Source organism: Mesoplodon mirus, assembly GCF_964341445.2.
Source record: "Mesoplodon mirus genome assembly, chromosome: X".
Taxonomy (NCBI): domain Eukaryota; kingdom Metazoa; phylum Chordata; class Mammalia; order Artiodactyla; family Ziphiidae; genus Mesoplodon; species Mesoplodon mirus.
Window position 1 is genome coordinate 3,213,409 of NC_138981.1, and position 23,963 is coordinate 3,237,371.

At 39.8% G+C, this 23,963-nt stretch overlaps 1 long non-coding RNA gene across 1 annotated transcript in view; it reads left to right on the top strand.

Annotated features, from left to right (window-relative positions):
- The window catches only part of LOC309797175, an 86,789-nt gene extending 76,506 nt beyond the window's left edge, over window positions 1-10,283 (top strand). The window contains exon 3 of the long non-coding RNA XR_014292556.1: window positions 8,487-10,283. This is a non-coding gene — a long non-coding RNA (uncharacterized lncRNA). The remainder of the gene's footprint in view (window positions 1-8,486) is intronic.
- Window positions 10,284-23,963: the final 13,680 nt, after the last annotated feature.

Genomic DNA, 23,963 nt, shown 5'->3' on the forward strand with positions numbered 1-23,963 from the left:
TGAAGAAAGATCCCGCATGCCTCAACAAAGACCCGAGGCAGCCAAAAAAATAAATAAAATAAGATGCCTGTAGTGAGCTAAACCATCTACTAAGTCAGAGATCCAAATGTGGATTAACCCTTCCAGGTCAACCAATACTCACAAGTGAGGAATTCAATTGCCCCTCAGGACACAGGGACCCTCAAAATATCCTACACATTGTTGGGTGCCAGCAGTATCATGAAGGAAAACAAATCCTTTGGCTAATTTATCCGATTAAAAAACACATTTACTTAATTCACAGCACTGACACTTAACTTAGTGGAAGAAAGTCTAATTTTAAACTGCATTGACCTTTTTATTGTTTTCACCATATTCAACAATTGGTTATTTCATCTAGCTGGGTCATCAAGCTATTTAAAAGTCTGCCATGTTGAAGCTAGAAAAAAGACATGAAAGTTGATGCCATATCATCAAGTTGTGTCTTGAGTGGAGAAACTCTAGTGGATATAGTATCTTTATTCTCATTTGTGTTGGCATCACACACTAAGGACCTTCTGCATGTTTATTTCCATATTGTCTGGGTTCTAATCTCCTACCCAAAACCCTTCCCTCCCGTCTTGTCTTCTTTCACAAGCCCCTGTGCTGTACTCAGGAAACTGTTCTCCCATGAGGAGCAGATTTCCCTGCACACGCTCCTTTTTCAAATAGATCTTCCATTGTTCTCCAATGTATCTTACAACCCCTGCTCTCCCTCTTTCTTACTGATGCAGAGAAAATCACAAATACAAAGCAATACAGAAGCCCTGTTTCCTTAGCATTCACATCTCTGCAAGTTTCATGGAGACCATCAGGTCTGGGACCACCTACCATCTCCAAGCCATACCCAGGGCCATGTGGTCAACTCATGGCAAACTGTGTCTTCTCAATTCCATGACCCCTGCACTTTTTCCTTCACTGCCTATGCAGGCTCCCCCTGAGCGTTTCAGAGAAATTGCCTTGTTTTCAAGAGTGGAGGGTTCATGCTAAGCAAAATATATCCTATATTTTTCTGTTATTTCTAAACACTTATTTTGTATTTCTGTTCTTTCCATGTGGTCTATTTTGCTGTTTGATTTTTGGATTAGTTTTTCTTTTCCCATTTTTCCTCTCTGTTATCTGTTCTGTATCACAGATGATCCTATAGCTTTTTTTTTTTTTTTTGGCCAAACATGCTTTCATTGAGGTCTGAATGTAAACAACAGACTTCCCCTTTTGCTAGACATCACAAGGATCTTAGAATTGTAAAGTACAGACATCCTCTTTCCAATGTATAAGCTGGTGCTCTCATATACATTTAGGTAGATCTTGTACTTTCATTTCCGTAAGACATTCTTATTTTCAACTCATAAAGACAGCGTTTGTTTCAATGTAGCTCCACATTTTACCACTTCCAAGTCTTCATTTCTGCTTGTGTCTCAGCCCTTATCTAAGATTATGTTCCTTCCTCTTGAGATTTGCCACTGTTATTAAAATAACATTAAAAGCCTCATTGAGACCTTGCTGTCATCGTTAACGTAAATTCTAAGGCTATCTCTTTGACTTAAGATATCTTTATTTTGCCCTTGCTATTGAAGGATATATTTTCCAAATTTAGAAATCTAGGTTGACATGACTGCTCAGAAATCTGATGTCACACTAATCGTTATTCCTATGTGCATTTTTTTTCTTAATCTTTTCCTACTTTTTAGATCTTTTCTTTGCCTTGGTATTCTGAATTTAAAATCTGTAGTTTCTAGATCTCAGTTAGTTTGTACTTACCATGGTTGCATTTGTTCAGTTTTTTAAACTAAAAAGTGGTGTCCTTAATCAATCTGGCAAAATTCTTAGGTGACATCTTTACAAAGATAGGTTCCTCCCCCTCCCCCTTGTTTCTCACTTTATCTCCTTGAATAGGTAAGGTATATCTTAGATCTTTTCATTCTAGTCTCCATATTCTGTAACCTCACTTTCTAGTTTTCCATCCTTTGTCATAACCAGGGTAACTTTTGAAATACCCAAATATTTTCATGTCCTCATTCTTTCATTTCTTTAAATATACTGAGCATAATTATATTTTGCATATGATCCATATGAAATTCATGATAAAAGTGGATTACGGACACCAGCTAGCACCCCAGGAATCTGACGATAATAATAGCTAAGGACTTAACTGTTTTAACCTAAATGCTAGCACATATTTGAACAAGGCAGAGAGAGTGAATTTGGGCTGCCAAGGCTCTTGTGCATTTGGAATCGTTCTGTTGCCAGAAATTAAAGTATCAGAATATATGCATGCAGACCATGTCCTTCCACCTGTGTCACTTTGGTCTGAACATGTAGCCAGCACACAGTGGTTGCCCTGCAGATACCTGTGTGATGAACATAAATAGGGGTGATTCCAGAGTGGAAGGTCAAATCTGAAGCCATCTACTTCTACCTTTTTTCACTGTAACACAAGACCAATGGATGTCTGGAGATTCGGTCCAGCTCTCAGCTAAAGAAAATGGTGTCTACTTTGCTTGTTATGAACAGAGAGTTCTTTCTGTAATGAGTGTGCATTGATATTCTGCTCATGCTGGCTCTGTTGACTCTAGGAGAAAAGTGGATGAAGACAAATATCTTGGCAGAAGAGAGAAAGATGCGTTTGCAGAAAAGAGGAACTCCAGAGGGTCAATGCTTTTCCATTAGGCAGTCAATTACTGTCAGCACGCTGCACTGGTCCAGAGCCTTCCAGTGTGTGCTATGCTGAAGGGGTCTGAGATCAGGGGCCAAACTGCCCTCAGAGAAGTTTTTGATCTATTCTGAGCCACTTAAGACAAGCATGCCAAAAAAAAAAAAAACAACCCACATCAATAATTTAGTACCATTTTAGGTGAATTCCACTATGCTGGGTTTTCAAAGTAGAAACTGCAGAATGGACCTATTTGGAATTGTGGAATACAGTTCTTAGAAGTGTGGATTTACATGTGGTATAAATTTTTATTGCACATTTAAAAATGTAGTGGTGCTCCTTTTCAGAGATAAATATGCCATCTTGCAAGTGTGTTTAGTGCAGAGGTATACAGATATAAAAATCAATGAAAATTAAATTTTAAAAGAAGGAATATCTTTTATGCATATAAAGTGCTTTAAATCCACCTGTGTATGGTCAATTAATTTATGACAAACAGGTCAAGAACATACAATAAGGAAGGGACCCTCTATTCCATAATCAGTGTTGAGAAAACTGGTCAGCCACATGCAGAAGAATGAAACTGGACCCCTATCTTACACCATACACAAACATTAACTCAAATGGATTAAGGACCTGAAACCATAAAACTCCGAGAGGAAAACATACATGGGAAGCTCCTTGACATCAGACTTGGTGACAATTCTTCTGGATCTGACTCCAAAAGCAAAGGAAACAAAAGCAAAAAATAAATAATTGGGACTACATCAAACTAAAAATTTTCTGCACAGTAAAGGGCACAGTCAACAAAATGAAAGGGTAACCTACTGAATGGCAGAAAATATATGCAAATCAAACATTTCATAATGGGTTAATATCCAAAACATATAAAGAACTCATACAACTCAATAGCAAAACCCAAACAATCCAGTTAAAAAATGGTCAGAGGATCTGAATGGACCTTTTTCCTAAGAAGATATACAGATGGCCTACAGGTACATGAAAAGATATTCAACATCACTAATCATAAGGGAAATGTAAATCAAACCACAATTAGATAACACCGCATACCTGTCAGAATGGCCATCATCATCAAGTCTACAAACAATAAATGCTGAAGAGGGTGCAGAGAAAAGGAAACCCTCCTACACTGTTGGTGGGAAGGTACACTGGTGCAGCCACTATGGAGAACAGTATGGAAGTTCCTTCAAAAACTGAAAAGAGAGCTACCATATGACCCAGCAATCCCACTCCTGGGCATATATCTAGAGAAAAAGCTAATTCAAAAAGACACATGGGGCCTCCCTGGTGGCGCAAGTGGTTGGGGGTCCGCCTGCCGATGCAGGGGATGCGGGTTCGTGCCCCGGTCTGGGAGGATCCCATGTGCCGCGGAGCGGCTGGGCCCGTGAGCCATGGCCGCTGGGCCTGCGCGTCCGGAGCCTGTGCTCCGCAGCGGGGGAGGCCACAACGGTGAGAGGCCCGCATACCGCAAAAAGAAAAAAAAAAAAAAAAAAAAAAAGACACATGCACCCCACTGTTCACTGCAGCACTATTTACAATAGCCAAAGTGTGGAAGCAACGGAAATATCCATCAACAGATGAATGGATACAGAAGATGTGGTACATACATACAATGGAAAAAAGAATGAAATGATGTCATTTGCAGCCACATGGATGGACCTAGAGATCATCATACTAAGTAAAGTAAGTCAGACAGAGAAAGACAAATATCATATGATATCACTTATAGGTGTAATCTAAAAAAATGATACAAATGAACTTATTTACAAAAGAGAAATAGACTCACAGACATAGAAAACAAACTTGTTACCAAAGGGGAAAGGTGGGAGGGATAAATTAGGAGTTTGGGGTTAACAGATACACACTACTATATACAAAATAGATAATCAACAAGGACCTCCTGTAGAGCACAGGGAACTCTCCTCAATATTCTGTAGTAACCTATATGGGAAAAGGATCTGAAAAAGAATAGATATATGTATATGTATAACGGAATCCCTTTGCTGTACAACTGAAACTAACACAACATTGTAAATTAACTGTACTCCAATATAAAATAAAAACTAAATTAAAAACTAATGATAAAGGTAAAAAAAAACACTTCATAGATACAGAGAACAGATTAGTGGTTCCAGAGGTGGAGTCTGGGGCGGGGGGATGAATTGGTTGAAGGGGATCAAAAGGTCCAAATTTCTAGTTATAAAATAAATAAGTCATGGGGATGTAATGTACAGCATGGCAACCATAGTTAATAATACTGTTAGCATATCTGAAAGCTGCTAAGAGAGGAATTCTTGAAAGTCCTTATCCCAAGAAAAAAAATGTGTACTATGTATGCGGATGGATGTTACCTCGACTTACTGTGGTGAGATCATTTTGAAAACTATAGACTCATTGCGTTGTACACCTGAAACTAACATACTGTCAATTATACCTCAATAAAATCTGCCAAAAAAGCAGTTTACATATATATATACATAAATTTCCTTGGTGACAGAGGAAGACACACATATATACACACACAGGATGAGAGTGAAGAAGACACATCAGGAGGGAAACTTTCCTCATAGTCTTGAGAAAACAACAAACACATTAGATACAACATTTGTGGCTTTTTTTTTTTTTTTTTTTTGCAAAAGAACATAACAAATTCCACAATTTCCCAGTGGGAAATAGAGTCCTCTGTTAGGAAATTAGGTTCATACCAGAACAAGTGATCAAATGATTAGATACAGCATATTGGAATCTTTTGAGCGTCTGAGCCCTAATAAAGTTAGACACCAGAAGTATGTAAATCACTTCACTAATAGATGCAGGATGATTTATTTTGTATTGTATATGCTTGGAGCTGAGTGCCTAATCATTCCATGATTAATCATCACCAGGAGATTTGCAGGTGAAGTAATCAAGCACAATAGATATTCTCAAATGGAACTACAGTCAATTGTCGACAGTCCATAAAAAGTTGACACCTATATAAACATTATCTTGAGGAATGTCCTTTGAGGTGGCACTCTTCTGATTACTTAGCATACAAGAGAGCATTTTTACTTGCACAGTTTCTAGTTGTTCTGAGAAAGTGTTTTCAGTCTAGGTGATGTGTATTCATTGCTACTATGCTACGCAAACCAAGGGTCAAGACCAAGATGACTGAGCAGGGCTGCTGTGCGGCTCCAACACTGTGTTTTCCCTCGGCTACGATGCTGACTGCTCTGAAAGCACACCAGCGAATCTCTTCTAAAATGGGTCACGGACGACTTATCCATTTTACCATCTACAGAGAAACATTCAATCATTTCATTTCTCGAGGTTTCTATAGCATGTTCTACCTTTGACAATCTCTGGATTCTTGCATCACCGTGATGCCCCTGCAGCGATCACTATCATATCCTCCTGTCCGCCCTTCTCGATTCTTCAGAATTCTGTGTCCTTATGTCACCATTCTCCTCTGCCCACAACATCAGTAGATGCTGACGCTCAACCTTCCACTGCTCTATCTTATGTATCAGGTTTACGTTTCTCTAGGGAAAGTTCTTTCCCTCCATGGTTTCCATGGGCATTTCCATGCTGAAGTTCAGCCCTACCTGGGTCTCCAAGACACCTTTCTTTTTAAAATTTCGATCTATGGGCCCACCTGCCCAACAGACATCCATCACCATCTGATAAACCAAAGTCAGCTCCGAATCCGTCCATGTGTCTGCATTCAACTTTTCTTCTTCCACAGGTAATGTGTCACCTTTAATGAGTCCCCACTTAGGGAACAATGAAAAAAGATTACCTCCTAAATCCTCGGGAAGTGAATGCATCCTGCAATCTTTCCATCTCAAGTCAGCTGATCATCAACCCTAATTCCACCTGCAACCGTGTTTCTCCTTTGCCCTGTGACATGGCATAACCATGGTTCTAGAGATGAGGATGTGGACATCTTGAGGGGTTGTTTCTGTCTGGTACACATCATGGTCTTTACTCCAGTAAAAGCAAACCCCTGACAACTGACTACTTTCTCCCCACCTCAGAAGTGCTCACATCTGTTTTCTCTTTACCATGACCCTTCCTGGCTACACACACACCTTACAATGATGTTTATTCATTCTGGTTCATTCGTCAGATCCCACTCAAGGTGTCAAGTTTTGCAAGTTCCCTCCCTTGTGATCACTCCTCTGTGGTCATCCTTTAGAGTCCTCTTGGGTTCCCATTTCGGGGAATGTTTCTTACCGGGGGAAATCCTGAGGAAAATTCCTAATAACGGTCTCAAGGCTCCTGAGAGCACCACCTGAGCCATTTTCATGCTATATACAGCTGATGAGACTCTGTGACTGTCATTCTCCAAGCAAGGTGATAGACAGTGTATGTGCAGAAGGGAGAACATGTAAGGTATACAAACCTCACCTGAAAAGCATCTTTGTTTTTGTTTACATGTCTGCTACAGGGCAGGTACAAACCTGCCCCTCAGTGTCTCAAAGGCAGTAAGATAATTACGGTCAGATGCCAGCATGGTCCCACGAGGACCTCCCAGAGAACAGCGGTATAACGCCTAAGAACACCTCTCCTGTGGTATATTAAATTAGTTGGCACACATGAAGGACAATTTTCTTTTGTCTACTTTCATGAAATATCAGACACTTGAGGTCTGGGGTCTGGAGTGCTTTGAAAGTTGAGAATACCCTTCTTTAGCCATCGAGTGGAGAAGTGCCAAGATCTGGTGGATATCGTCGATGCATTTCATAGGCTAACTGAAGTGCTGTTTCAAACTGGATGCTACTAAAAATGAAAGTGCGTCCAGGAGAACAGGGAAAAGTTCCTATTTTGGTAGATCCTGAAGCAAACATTTTGTTCAGTAGCTTATTATTAATATCTTCAGAACTTTCTCCTGAAGACTTAAGATTCTAGTCTGTATTCTGGGCACTGCTTTACCCCAGAAATGGTACAGATTTTGCTTTGCAGGAGGCATAAAAATATTTGTTGAAAGAAGGAAGTGGGGCGTGGAGAGAGGGATAAAAGAAGGGAGGTAAGATTGAAGAGAGAAATACATACATCCGGGGCAAAGAGAAAAGAAGGACTCTGACTCAATCTATTCTGCCCAAACGTGAAAAATGGATTTTGAAAATGCCCTATGTTAAAACCCAAGAGTGCTTGGATGAACGGGGTGGGTTCTCAGCTGGGGGCACTGCACTCTTGCTTGTCTACCCAGGTAGTCTGGCAACGCCTGGGAACGTTTTTCACCGTCACCACGGGGGGATGGGGGGACTGCCCCAGCATGTAATGGGTGGAGGCCAAGGATGCTGCTTGCCATCCTACAGTGCAAAGAACAGCCCTCCACAGAGAATGATCTGGTCCCAAGTGTCAACAGGGTCAATACCGGGAAACCCTGGAGTAATAACACATTTTTGGTGAAAGCTGACCCATCTTCTTTGGTGATGTGAGGCTTAACGTGTATATTTAAAGCACATTTGAGACATCAGGCTTGATCCAAATACTATCATCACTGCTTCTTGCAGTATATAGCTGTTTTCATTTCTGCAAAGTGTCAATGAGACAGAATAGTTAGTTACTAGGAATGAATGTATCATGTTTCTATAGCGTGAGCTGATTTTTGTTATTGCTGTAGCTATTTAAACAAGATGTCAATGAGACATGATACTGAGTTTCTAGGTATAAACGAATACTTAGTTTCCAGTAATGAATGTGCTAAATATGTTTCATAGAGAACAAACATAAACATAAAAATCTTGAGGCTGCGTGGTATAAGGCTGGTTTTAAAATATTTCTATTTGTCTCTCCTCCCTACACTCAGCTCAATAAAACTCATTCTGAAAAAGAACCAGATTGTATGAGACACCACCTGTGAGTGTGAGAGGCACCTCCCGGATCTGGTTGCTTAAACGCACTTTTGTTCATTTAAAACTTTGCAAGTAAGGCAGAACTTTCAGGACCCGAAGGAAACATGAGTAAGTCCACTTGTCCATCAAACATATGGTTGCTTCTCTCTTTCCTGCGTCCAACTGTGCTACATTTTTGCTGTGTCAATATTGCCACACCACTGTCTGCCCTTAGCTTGTGAGATTTCCTCCTTTTTCCTGTGTCCAAACAGGATTAAACCTCCCAGCATGTGTGGAGGTGGCCCAGAGTTTCCATTTTGCCTGTTTGTCTTCATTTCATTTTGTTTTGTTTGTCTGACCTTTTCAAGGCAGCTGAGAATGGCAGCGGTCTCGATTTCCAGTCCCCGCACCTCTTCAGGTAGATATGATCCTCTGGCTTGTCTCTGTTCCTTGGAATCAACACCAAGGAAGCATTTGCCCCAGGTCCCTGACAAGCAGTTGTTGCAACAGGGGGATTTTTTTTTTCCTGATAAAATAATGTTTACATATGTTGATATGTCTAACTTGAGAATAATAGTTTTTTTTCTTTAATTTCCTACTTTATTATTTTTTTTCCAAGTGAACATAATTAAATATATGCTGAGATTTGGTCTATGATGCTTCAGGTCTACAGAGAGGAACTCAACTGACTTTTTCCATGAACAGGGCTCCTGACTTGGCATGATGGAAGCTGCCATTGTTTTTATTTGTTTGCAATTTAGGCCCCTCCTTCATTTTTGTGTTCTTCTTTTTGTGGTCTGCTTTCCAAGGAATACACCAAAAATAAATGGGTCCGGATAATCAAATCAACGACAGAAAAAAAAAAAAAAGGCTCTTGGAAACAATGCATGCCTATTTCTTAAACTTGGTTCAAATTACAGCCAAGCAGTGCTCACACATTGAGGATGATTTGGGTAGGGAAACATTACTTTATATTTAAGTTTCTATACAGAATTGGACACACTGGGAAGGAGATGGTCCTAATTTTCTTTAATCTCATTAGATGACACTCCTTCCTTACTGGAATAGTAAGAACATGAGGGGATCATCTCGTATCAATAGAACATGAACACACAAGTCAAAAGTGATTAACAAGGTAAGCTTTGCACCAGTGTTTGGGTTAAAAGAAGACACAGGGACATGAGTAAGACACAATTGTGATTTAGAAGATCATCAAGCCTTGAGGAGGGCACCTATGTCCCCCACCTCCAAAACTGAACACCACCTGTCCCGTTTCCAAATGTGCACTTTGCTATGTGCTTGGAAGAAGGAGTCGGTTGACCAAGGGACTTGGAACAGCATCATTAAGGAAGAGAAAGACACAGGCTGGATCCCACAGGGCGAAGTTGAAATTAACTTAGTTGAGAAGAGGAAGAATAGCCAGGACGTGGAAGCAACCTAGGTGTCCATCGACAGACAAATGGAGAAAGAAGATGTGGTACATATACACAATGGGATACTACTCAGCCCTAAAAAAGAATGAACTAATGCCATTTGCAGCCACATGGATGGACCTAGAGATAATCATACTATGTGAAGTCACTCAGAGAAAGACAAATATCATATGATGTCCCTTATATGTGGCATCTAAAATATGGCACAAATGATCTATCTGTGACACAGAAACAGACTCACAGACATAGAGAACAGACTTGTGGTTGCCAAGGGGGAGGGGAGAGGGATGGACTGGGAGTTTGGGGTTAGTAGGTGCAAACGATTACATTTAGAATGGATAAACAACAAGGTCCTACTGTAGAGCACAGGGAACTATATCCCGTCTCCTGGGATAAACCGTAATGGAAAAGAATATAAAAAAGAATGCATATATGTGTATAAATGAGTCACTTTGCTGTACAGAAGAAATCAGGGAAACACTGTAAATCAACTATACTTCAATTAAAAAAAAAAAAAGCAGAAGAGGAAGAATGTTTCCAGAAATGGAACAGCTTCTGCAAAGGCTATGTTGTGAAGTCAGACTGCATAATCAGGGGATGATAAGAACTGCGTGTCGTGATGAAAATGCAAATCTCCATTTGAAAGTGTACATTCATTTGTATGTTAAACACTTTGCAAATATCAGCGCTTAAAGATTTCTCCAATGCAGACAAACTCTAAAGTATGGTCTTAGCGTCAATTTAAGGTAATTGGAGCAAAACAAATCACACAGGGTTTAGTGTTGCTTTACAAGTTTACGTCCTCAGGGGTTTCTGAATTTCTGTGGACTGTAGTCAGGTTATTTACCAAGAAACCAAGTAAACAACATGATATAGATGCTAGAAAATCCAAGAATCAAAATCATGACACACACGCCTGATGACTGTTGTTTTCCTTGATCTTTCCTACTTGTTTGCGATCTCTTTCTTTTTTCTCTTTAGCTCCTGTGACAGATTAATTAGGATGTTGTTGCTTTTACTCTTAAAGCTTGTGAGTAGCACGGGCAAAAAGAAATCAGGAACAAAGTACAGACTTCCAGTTGCAAAATAAATGCATCACCGTGACATGAAATGCACAGTGTGGGGAATACAGCCAATACTTACATAATATCTTTGTGTAGTGACAGAGTGGAACTAGACTTACAGTGATACAAAAAGAGGTATTATCTTGAGTATTTTTACAGATACAACAAAATGGTGACAAATCAACTCAAGTAGTGATGTTCACCTATACAAAAGATGCGCAAGCTAGGATGCTGTGGAAATCAGAAATACAAATGTGGAAAAATAAAGGGTATTAGCTTCCTCAACTAAAAAGAATCTACCTAAAGTTAGGAGGATTTCAGTTCTGAGCAACATTCACGCAAAGACTGGTATAAAAGGACTTCTTTAAGTCTACTACAATGAATAGATTTGGATCAATTCTACTTAAACGCCCCCTTTTTTTTTTTTTTTTTTTTTTTTTTTTTTTGCGGTACGTGGGCCTCTCACTGCTGTGGCCTCTCCCGTTGCGGAGCACAGGCTCCGGACGCGCAGGCTCAGCGGCCACGGCTCACGGGCCCAGCCGCTCTGCGGCATGTGGGATCTTCCCAGACCGGGGCACGAACCCGTATCCCCTGCATCGGCAGGCGGACTCTCAACCACTGCGCCACCAGGGAAGCCCAACACCCCTTCTTATAACAAAATGTTGGCTATACCTCACCCTTGATGTTTATATACCTAATGTTGTGTGTGTGTGTGTGTGTGTGTGTGTGTATACAACCCCATGTGTAACTACTTGCATGTTTGTTTTTATTAATAAGGGGAACTAATGATTAATTTTAATTTTTAAGGTTATCTGTATCCAAGAACATCACCATAGCTTTTCAGTGTTTTTGTCCCTTGTATCTATTTCAAGGGACACCAAAGGTACCACAAAATTGCTGTACTTGTTCCTGAATTAATGAGTAGAGGCAAATCTGTGACTTTCTGTTACCAAATCAATGCAAGAAAGAGTCTATGTTACGGGGCTCTAACTGCCATACATACTGAAGCTTAAGGCAACCAGAGCTTTTGCTAAAAGAGCCCTAAAAAAATACATTATTTAGGGTATGTGTAAGGGTCAGGGTCTTGTCGTAATTGCAACTAGACTTTGTAACACACATATCAAAAGTGTGTTTGTAGGGCTTCCCTGGTGGCGCAGTGGTTGAGAGTCCGCCTGCCGATGCAGGGGACACGGGTTCGTGCCCCGGTCTGGGAAGATCCCACATGCCACGGAGTGGCTGGGCCCGTGAGCCATGGCCGCTGAGCCTGCGCGTCCGGAGCCTATGCTCCGCAACGGGAGAGGCCACAGCAGTGAGAGGCCCGCATACCACAAAAAAAAAAAAAAAGTGTGTTTGTAACACATCTATAATTTTATTACAACTGCTTGTTTGCCAATTAGCCATCCTAAAGCACCAAGTCTAAAAGCAAAATGTTACAACTCAAATGATTCAGTGTTATAAAACTAAAGTCTATGCAATATACAAATGTGAAATATTTGTCTTTCAATATTGGGTTCAACAGAAAAATGGGGATGCTTAAAAAACAACAACAACAAAAAAGGATGTTTCCCTGAAAGATACTTCAACACAGGGTTAAATCGAAAAATATTGATTTCATGGGAAATATCATTGCTATAATTGATACCACATTCTTGGTATTTCACAATGCTAATAACAAACCCACTGGATTCACTAAACAGTACATTTTTTTTCCTCTCTCAAATCCTAGTTATAAAGGTATTTAGTACACCCTACACTTACTTCTGGTATGAAACATTAAGGAACTGACAGCTAACATTGGTAAAGAATTCTATATTTTACTTCAAATCCAAAAGAGTGCTTGATACCAATTATGGAAGACAGCATAGATATTAAACAAAATATTAATAAAAACTAGGCATTAATGAAATGTATGGTTAAATATTATCCTAAATTATGAATCAAAATTTCAAAATATTCAACTGCACTATACTTTAACTATGCGTCCACTGCAAATATAGTCACATTTTCCAGTTCGGCATCTTAAAATCATTGGATGACACTCCAAAGAGTAAAATACATATTACAAACTAGAGTAAGGAATTTGGTGTGTGAATTCACAATACTTTAAGGAGTAAATATGTATTTCAATATCTCATGGTGCATGTTCGTGTACATTAGAATGTTGTGAAAATCATGATGCAAAGACAAGCCATCACATTCTGAATGAGCCGTATCAATAAGATGTGATAAACCTGGAAAAGAATCAAACTCTCCTTTACATGACCTGATGATTCACACTTGAAATAATCTCAACGTGGCAGTTCTCAGGCTCCAACATTTTTATTTAGTCTCTTGAGGAGATGATTTTCAAAGGGGCTATGTTAAAAGATCACCTTGGGTGAGCATTTTGAGTTAATTCAGTTTTCAGGTTTCTTCATTTCCATACTTCAAGATGGAAGTCCTCCCCCAAATAACTAATAGAAATGACTAAGTCCCATTCACTTGATTGATTGCCACACCAAAGGAGAGTCATTTCTCTTCGGCACAAGATCGTTTAGGGTGCTCTGGGGGCCACAAGTTCAAGGAGGAATGTATGGGACTCCCATGGCTATCCTGATTGGAGCTGTAATTAATATAGAAATGCGATGATAACTATTCCACACGGGCCACGCACCTTTTCATTCTTACAGTCTGCCTTTGTCTGAGCCTCTGAGTGTGAAACTTTTGCTTTTTCCCAGTGTCTGAAGGGAGAGGGGACGGGGTGGAGGAGGGCACAGTACTGATGGATAAAGCTGGCAGCACCTAAGGCCATGGAAAGCGATCCTCCCTGCCAAGATGGAATTCATTTTCCTTCAGAGCTGGATCCAAAGTTCTGGGGTTAATACCCATTCACCCTCATCCTGTTTTATCAACAGACTATGTTTGGGGGAAACATGGATGTCAAAGAGAAACGGCATTTTTTGGCCTCACCCTGAGCCAATCTTTCAATATTACAGCATCCTGAAGGATGAGTTCATTGAAGTGCTGAATTCCGCACTGGGTTTGACACGTCTTGCTTTTTTGTTGTTGTTGAACTTGATTTTGTTTCGAGGTCTATGGGTGCTGCTGTTATGGAGGTTTGGATGAGATTTGACAAGTCCCTTTGAAAACGTGCCTTGGATTTACACGTGGTAGGGAACGCCTACAATGTGTGAAAGTTTTATACAACTGGAATTGAGCATCACACTATAACTAAATTTAACTCATCACAGGTATGAATACATGGGTGCTGACCCCAGCAACATGCTGGCCAGGAGTCTGGATGTCCCACCCTCCTCCTGGGCGTGTTTCTAGACCAGTTTATGAGATCCGTAGCCCTGACAGAAGAGCCATTCTTGATATCTGGGCATCAGGACCTCAGCACACGCATTATTCCAAGCAAACACATCAAGACACCATGTCTGGCTGAATGCAACCATCCCTGGTTCATTTACGTCACTCAGATGTGGAATCACTTGCCCGTCTTGGAAATCTGCTTTCACGCTCTGTGCGCACATCCTTTTTGAGAATTACAGCCTCTACCAGTGAAGGGCTCAGAATGGTGGGTGGACGGTAGTAAGTATGCAATAAACACTGGCAACTACCATGGGATACCATCGTCCTGAAGTTCTAATGAATATTCATGAATTCCTGATATTAGTCATATAATCTGTTCTTATATAATCGTAAGTCATATGTTCATAAGAATGTGTAATCATATACTCCTAAGAATATATAATCTTTTAAAAAATTGTATTCATTTATTTATTTTTGGCTGTGTTGGGTCTTCGTTGCTGCGCGCGGGCTTTCTCAAGTTGCGGTGAGCAGGGGCTACTCTTTGTTGTGGTGCGCGGGCTTCTCATTGTGGTGGCTTCTCTTGTTGTGGTGCACGGGCTCAGCAGTTGTGGCTCATGGGCTCTAGAGCACAGGTTCAGTAGTTGTGGCGCACGGGCTTCGTTGCTCCGCGGCATGTGGGATCTTCCCAGACCAGGGCTCAAACCTGTGTCCCCTGCATCGGCGGGCAGATTCTTAACCAGTGTGCCAACAGGGAAGTCCCTATATAATCTTATATAATCATATAATCTCAGTATAAAACATCCCATATAAAATATTTCAGTCATATATTCATAAGAATATATAGTCATATTCATAAGAATATGTAACCATGCATTCATAAGAATATATAATCTTATGTAATCACATAATCCCAGTATAAACCATTTCCATATAAAATTTTCCAAAAGGTGCTTAGCAACTATACCCCAATGAAAACAATTTATTTTAATTCCAAAAAAAAAATACTACCAACAAATATTATGTTTAATGATTTGAGTGAGTCAAAATGCAGTGGTGAATATTTTTAAATACATACATATGTTAAGAAAGAAGAAAAAAAGAAGGTGCTTAGGAATTTCAGGATTCGAAAACTTTAAAAAGTGTCTTCTTTACATCCAGCATTCAGTACCCACTGTTCTGTGCTGTGTTCTGTTCCTTACTGATGATTTGGTGTCTTTGCTGAATGGGTGAGTTAATGATGGATAAATGATATAATTCTATAACCAAGCCCTATGGGAAGACTTCTTTCAACCCCATGAAGAAGCTCTGAGCACTTCATGACACGGGCTACCTTCTACATCCTTCCCTTATTATGTATATTGTTTTATCATTGCAGGAAGCAGGGAGGGAAAGAACCTAATCTCCTTAATGTATATTAAAAACAGAAAACAAAAAACAAAAACCTTTTAGAAAAGAAGGAGAAGTGCCCGGTTTCTTACCTATTAGAATATAAATAGACACCTCATTGAGTGAGATTGGAGATAATTTTTACAACCCAATGTTCTATCTCTGTGTAGACAAGAGTTAAACAGGGCAATTCTGAGACTGCCGGCCTTAGAAAGTTCTACAGGCAAGGCTGGTCTTTGGCTGCTACCTGGGAACTTGAGTTTCAGGTGGGTTCCCTCCATCCCTTAACTGATAAAGGTGGCTCACTTTGCCTAAATCCTTTGTACAACAACATGGGCTCAAAGCCAGCTTTCCTTCTGGGAGTCTGCTATTTTGGTACATACTAAGCAGAGGGTGCTTACGTGACCAGCCCCCAACAAAAACCTCAGGCACTGATTTCTAATGAGCTTCCCTGTTGGACAAAGTCATGTGTGTGCTCTCAAAATTTGATACTGGTGGAATGAAGCATGGGCAATGGGAGTGGACTCTAGGAAACTTGCACCTGGTGTTCTCTGGACTTCAGGAATGTCTTCTCCCTTTGCTGATTTTGCTTCGTATCCTTTTGCTGTGATAAATCATAGCTATGAGTTAGACTATCTATGCTGAATCTTCCTAGCGCATCATCCAACCAAGGGGTGGTCTTGGAGACCCCTGCCACAACTCCCCTTTGAAATATGAACACATATCTTGAGGCAGGGACATCTCTCCCTGCTGGTCACTGTATATGCGTCATCTCTTCACTTCCAAATCTTCTCCCAGAACACAAGTTCCAGTAAACTTGCCCAGAAAGTCCTAATCAAGTATATCCTCTACACTCTAATATTTGTTTTATGTGTACTTGAAATGATGTGTATCTTCTAATTGATAGGCATAGGTTTCTACTGGGTTGGCCAAAAAGACCGTTTGGGTTTTTCCGTAAGATGTTACAGAAAACCCGAACGAACTTTTGGGCCAACCCAATATATATATACCCATTAAATCAAACACGTTGTTTCTTTCAAAGCCTAAATTGATGTCTTTACTCCTTTTTTAAATTATTGATTTGAAATGACAAAAAGAGGTGTGCTAAACCTAAAACTATGACTTTAATTTTTCCAGGTCTTCATATTAATTTTGCCCATTCCTGTGTCATCTATTTTAAGGTCCTTCAACATGAGATGGTTCAATTCATAGACTGCGTGAGAGAAAACTGCATAAGAAAATGCACCCTCACTTCCATAGTTCCCTGACATGCGGGGTTATAGCAGCTTGCCTCTACAAAGGTGGCAAAAAAAACAATGAGACTCCAGAAAAACAAACATGCAAATCTGACGCTTGAAAAACTCTCCTACTCAGTTACCTGCAATCATGTGCGAGCTACCCTATCTACGTTTCCCCTACCTGCCTTTCCTTTCTTCTTCTGGTTGGAATCAGGGCCCTAGTTTCAGTCCACACACCAGGTGAGGAGGTGACAGAAAGACATGAAATTCAGGAGGTAGGAACCATGGATTGCGGGCTGGGAACAGTGTGGATTCTGACTGCATGAAGTGCATATAAAGGTACCTGTTATAATTATTGGCAAGTTAGCCAGGTATACAAATCATTTCATTATAACCGTGATTTTATAAAACAGAATGACAATTACCATAGTCAGTAAGACAAAAAAGTTGAAAAATAGATGCTAAAAATATATGCTGGGCAACTGTTAAAATTCAACTTCAGTAACTGCAGTGTTTTATCATAGAATAAGATCTACTAAGTCCAGTTTTTTGTCTTGGGTAAAAACACAGGCATGAAAATAGCTAGTGGGAAGCAGCCGCATAGCACAGGGAGATCAGCTCGGTGCTTTGTGACCACCTAGAGGGGTGGGATAAAGAGGGTGGGAGGAAGGGAGACACACGAGGGAAGAGATATGGGAACATATGTATATGTATAACTGATTCACTTTGTTATAAAGCAGAAACTAACACACCATTGTAAAGCAATTATACTCCAATAAAAAAAAAGAAAAAGAAAACACAGGCATGGCTCTCTCTTGGAATGAGCTTGCTGGTTTTTGGTTATTTCCCCCCCAACAAAATTAACAGTATTTCTTTTACTTATTTCCTCTTCACATCTAAGAAATCATCAATCCACTTTGAGTCAGTTCTACACTCTGACATATTCTGAAGTTTCCAGATTCTCGACATTTGTAATACACATCATGGTGTTATTTATGCTGTGTGAATTAAAAAAACAACAACAACCCTGTTTCAATACATGTCACACACGAAAAAGAAAACTGTGAAGTGTTGATTACAGAATAGATTGAATCCAAAATAGGGTTTAATGAGTCAAAAAATTCAAACAACCCATTTGAAAGTTAATTATGGTGCCAAAAGCCTGTCTTCCGGCTCCTTTTATTAAATCTGTGTTTTGCTTTTTTTTTTTTTTGGGGGGGGTACGCGGGCCTCTCACTGTTGTGGCCTCTCCTGTTGCGGAGCACAGGCTCCGGACGCCCAGGCTCAGCGGCCCTGGCTCACGGGCACAGCCGCTCCGCGGCATGTGGGATCTTCCCAGACCAGGGCACGAACCCGCGTCCCCTGCATCGGCAGGCAGACTCTCAACCACTGTGCCACCAGAGAAGCCCTGTGTTTTGTTTTATGATGGAAAAATACAGGGCCCTTGAGGCATTCTTTGCAAAGTAATTACTTCTAAAGGGAAAAACTTCAACAATGTTGCAGTGACATGATTTGAATATCATACACATGCTTTCACCCTACTTTGCTTTCCCTTTGACATTTTTATCATATATGAAAGAAAAATGGATTTATCAGACTAGTGGAAATAATTAGACTCAGATTATCAAAAAAAATTGTTGATGGCAGTTTTTGTAGCATTGTGAGAAGTGATAAACCCCTATTTCCAGCTACAGCAAGGATATATCTGTAAAAAGTTGCTCTTTCTCTATCCAGCTGAAGTGAGATCTGACCAAGATGTTGATACCTACGTACTGCCTGAAATTTTATGTAGTGAGAGAGGGATGTAAGTAAGGAATGTAATGGTTTGTAAGTAAGGAAGTAGGAATGTTATGGTTTGGAGAATCTGGTCAACAATCTTTCCTTCACGTGTGATAATTCTACCAAGGCAAGGGTTCCGTGGGTGATACAGAGCAGACCTCGAAAAAGAGTCAGCCAGTTAATTTGTCTTGTAGGAGTTCTACGATATAACTAGTGTCAACGCTGACGAAGATTTCTTATGATAATCCATAAACTCCCCATATTCTGTACCTGTCTCAACCCATGTATGAGATGTTTTCTCCAAAGTTTTCATTCAAAAAGTATAGTTCTTTTTTGACCCACCTCCTAGAGAAATGGAAATAACAAAAAAAAACAAATGGGACCTAATGAAACTTCAAAGCTTTTGCACAGCAAAGGAAACCATAAAAAAGACCAAAAGACAACCCTCAGAATGGGAGAAAATATTTGCAAATGAAGCAACTGACAAAGGATTAATCTCCAAGATTTACAAGCAGCTCATGCAGCTCAATAACAAAAAAACAAACAACCCAATCCAAAAATGGGCAGAAGATCTAAATAGACATTTCTCCAAAGAAGATACACAGATTGCCAGCAAACACATGAAAGGATGCTCAACATCATTAATCTTTAGAGAAATGCAAATCAAAACTACAATGAGATATCATCTCACACCAGTCAGAATGGCCATCATCAAAAAATCTAGAAACAATAAATGCTGGAGAGGGTGTGGAGAAAAGGGAACCCTCTTGCACTGTTGGCGGGAATGTAAATTGGTACAGCCACTGTGGAGAACAGTATGGAGGTTCCTTAAAAAACTACAAATAGAACTACCATATGACCCAGCAATCCCACTACTGGGCATATACCCTGAGAAAACCATAATTCAAAAAGAGTCATATACCACAATGTTCATTGCAGCTCTATTTACAATAGCCAGGACATGGAAGCAACCTAAGAGAGTGGGTAGGGGGTGTCTGCAAGAGGGAACACAGTGGAAGAACTAAGGTGAAGCTCGGGAAGTTCATGAAAACAGAGAGAGGGGGGGGGGAGGGAGGGAGGGAGGGATCGATCACTGGGGCGAGTGAAGTGCTCCCTACTCAGTTATGCAGTGCTCTAAGTCGAGCTTTGACCAATGCAGCCGCATTTTGTATGATCAGGTGTGATAGTTCTTCTACTATTAGTTACGACATCTCTTCACACAATGGGTAGCGTCTTAAGGCCAGTGGCCAAGTGGGCCACATGTGTAAATCTATCTCTACACACACTTCAATTTCTTATGCTGAGAATGAGCTGTAAAGTAGAAAATCATCGCAGAGTTTCAGTTACAAACATGAGGGGATGCCCCCCCCCGCCACCCCAAGTGCTGAAGTGTCATGGATGGTCAAAGAGCTGCCTGGCCTATGCCTGCTGCTTAGACAACGCGCAGAAACATACAGGTGCAGATGGGAAATGTCCTCCAAGGTACTGTGTTAAGGGGAAAGTAAGTTGCAGGGCAACAGGTACAGTGGGAAGAGATGAGAGCAGATTATGAAGCTGAGATAGAAGGAGGACTTTTACTTTTCTGGTTTAAACGTGTTACAAGCAGGACACTGGTATTGGTTTTAAATAAAGCATGATGGGGAACCAGGTGACGGTGTGACATACTATCCAGAGTTTTTCAGGGAAACCATTGGGTAGCAGCACAAACAAAGGCCAGATTTACAGATCAGGAAAGTAAGCCAGGATCTGTACGCTAAGGTGTAAGCAGCAATGATTACCTGTGAAAACAGGAGCCTCTGAATCCCATTTAAATCTTCTACCACGACACCAAAATGTCCAGGAGGCAATGTAACAGTCGCTTGCTACAGCAATAACCTGGAAACCACAGCTGGAAGGAGAGAAAGACGATCATCAGACACCAACACTGAGAGGGAATCATCAGACAAGAATTTTAAAGCACCAAACATAAAAAGTCTTCAGCAAGCAATTATATTCTACCAACAAATTAAAAAAAAATATATATATATATATAATCTAAGCAAAAATCAGAAGGTATTTTAAAAGAACCAGATGTAAATTACAGAAATGAAAAATACTATAGTTGAAATAGAAGAAGGGAGGGTGAACTAAAGGCTTTATCAGACTTAACAAAAGCTGACGACAATCATCAGCATCGGACTTTAAGTTAGAGAAGAAAACCTGAAGACATTGCTCAAGTCAAGGGAGACGACAGACTATGGAATTTCAGTCTCTACAAAGGAAGAGAGAGCAGTGACAGTGACAACTGTGTAGAAATAAAGATTCTTTCTTAGAACGTTTAAAAGCAATGATAACAGCAATGCATTGTGGTATTTATAACGTGCAGAAGCAAAATTTACGGTAACAATAAGCGAAGGCCGGAAGGACAGAAATGCCGTGATAGTGTGTGTGATCTTTTCTAGTACATGTAAGTGGTGCACATCGCTTCAAGAAGGAAGGTTTACATTCAACCCTATAAATGACCACACTGAATGTGTATAAGCTCAAGGCTTCCAACTAAAGGGCAGATATTGTCATATTGCATAAAAAATTAAGATTCAATTACATACTTCCTAAAGAAACCCATGTGAAGTATGAAAGCATTAATAGGTTAAAAGTCGAAGGAAATACATAAGCCCTGATCCTGTTAACAAAAGAAATATATAATGGATAAATCAATATTAAAGTAAGTTGTATGCCAAAGAAAATTATCCTGAATAAAGAAGGTCATTTCGTAATGACATACAGGTCCTTTCCTCAATAGCGTATAACAATCCTCAAAATGTATACACTTAATTAGAGGGCTTTACAATACTTGAAGGAAAAGCTTAAAGAACTACAGGGAGAGGTAGACAAATCCATAAACACAGTGGACAAACAAAAGGGCAGAAAGCACAGACTCCACCAAATAGACCTAATCTACCTTTTTTTTTTTTTTTTTTTTTTTTGCTGTACGCGGGCCTCTCACTGTTGTGGCCTCTCCCGTTGCGGAGCACAGGCTCCGGACGCACAGGCTCAGCGGCCATGGCTCACGGGCCCAGCCGCTCCGCGGCATATGGGATCCTCCCAGACCGGGGCACGAACCCGTATCCCCTGCATCGGCAGGCGGACTCTCAACCACTGCGCCACCAGGGAGGCCCAGACCTAATCTACCTTTAGAGAAGAGTCACCCAACAAGAGCAGGATGTACAGTTTATTCTGGGGAACTCAGCATTTGCCAACGTTGACTGTATCCTGGGCCCAAAGTATTTAAGTCATAAATAGGACATTCTCGGAACAGTAGAATCAATTTTGAAACCATGAACAGAAAGCCATCTGGAAAATCCCAAACCACTTGAAAATGAATAACACACTCCTATGAGTCAAAGAAAAAAATCAAAACGGAAATAGATATTTGTTTTGAACTGAGTGCCTTTAAAAGCACACCATACACAAACGCGTGAGATGCACAGACAGGAGTTACTAGAGGGAAGCACCAAATTCCTGGATTTGAAAAGAAGAAAAATCTCAAATCAGTGCCCTCAGCTTCCAACATGAAAAGATGAAATAAAGGAACAACGTAAGCAGGGGAAAAATAATAAAGATCAAAGTGGAAGTCAATGAAATAGAAAACAGAAACAATACACAAAACAAATGAAACCAAAAGCTGGTTCTCTGAAAATAACAGTAAAATTGGTAAACTTCTGGCAACAGTAATTACGACAGAAGACTCACTACGCTGATCTGAGAAACAGAATGGCACCTATCACTACAATTACTGCAGATGTTAAAAGCAAAATAAAGAAACACTAAAAAAAAACAAAAAAAACAACTTTATGGCCCTACCGTATCAGGGAAAATTTAGTCTTTACAATGAAATACGATCCTAACTTCAGGTCCTTAGATACCCTTCATCGTGCTGAAGTATTATGTTACAAACATATAGTACTACATACATATAATACACAGTGTTTGCATATATACAGTATGGGTTCATTTGGACAATATTTTTTAAAGAATTTTGCAATTATGATTAGGAGAGATATTTTTCTGTAGGTTTTTTTTTTACCCTAATTATACTACGTTGGTCTGTTTTTGGTATTAGGGTATGTTTAGCCTTACAGAATGAGATTTTAAATGCTCCTTTTTCTTTCAGCTTATGAGACAATTTGTGTAGAATTACTATTTTTTTTAATCTATTAAAAAATTTAGGGGACTTCCCTGGTGGCGTAGTGGTTAAGAATCTGCCTGCCAATGCAGGGGACACGGGTTCGAGCCCTGGTCCAGGAAAATCCCACGTGCTGTGGAGCAACTAAGCCCTTGCACCACAACTACTGACCCTGTGCTTTAGAGCCTGTGAGCCACAACTACTGAGCCCACGTGCCACAACTACTGAAGCCCGCATGCCTAGAGCCCGTGCTCCACAACAAGAGAAGCCACCGCAATGAGAAGCCTGTGCACTGCAACAAAGAGTAGCCCCCACTCTCCGCAATTAGAGAAAGCCTGCACACAGCAATGAAGACACAATGCAGCCAAAATAAATAAATAAATAAATAAATAATTTTTTAAAAAAGAAATTGATGTAAAGGAATGGCTATTTTTCTATGGACTTGTGTCTTTCCTTTAAAGGGATATGGACACATATTCTTTATAACAAACAGAATTCCATAGCAACTGCAAAAATTGCTAAGAATAATTTCATATAAGCATGTAATAAAGGAAAGATGTAATAATCACTTTATAATTACAATGCTATAAATGTTGCCACTTCTACTTACAGATAGATGAAGCCAAATTATTAAAAAATACCTGTGTGTACATATATTTGTATACATATGAATATATGTAACAGTTTTATCATTTTCTCAAAACAAAGAAGCATACAAGCTGTATTTCTTTTCTGATTAATTAAATGATACTGTTACTGTGGAAAACTTGGAATATATAGGGTAAATATCAATGTAATTAAGAACACAGTAATCTATTTCTTTTTGTAATATTCTAACAAAAATATTTTTCCTAAATAGAATAAATATCTCTACTTGGAGCAAAACTACTGATCTTCACCAATATTTAGTTAAGTTATAATTTTGATTGAAATATTCTTGTTATCTTATTTGAAGTCACAATTTCTAATCTAAAAATACAGGTTTTAAAAAATTATTTCATGTTTTGATCTTTGAAAATAACTTTCTAGTTTAGGCTTCATCAAGGTCAATAATATATGTCAAGCAAAGCAAGGAAAAGAAAATTTATTCTAA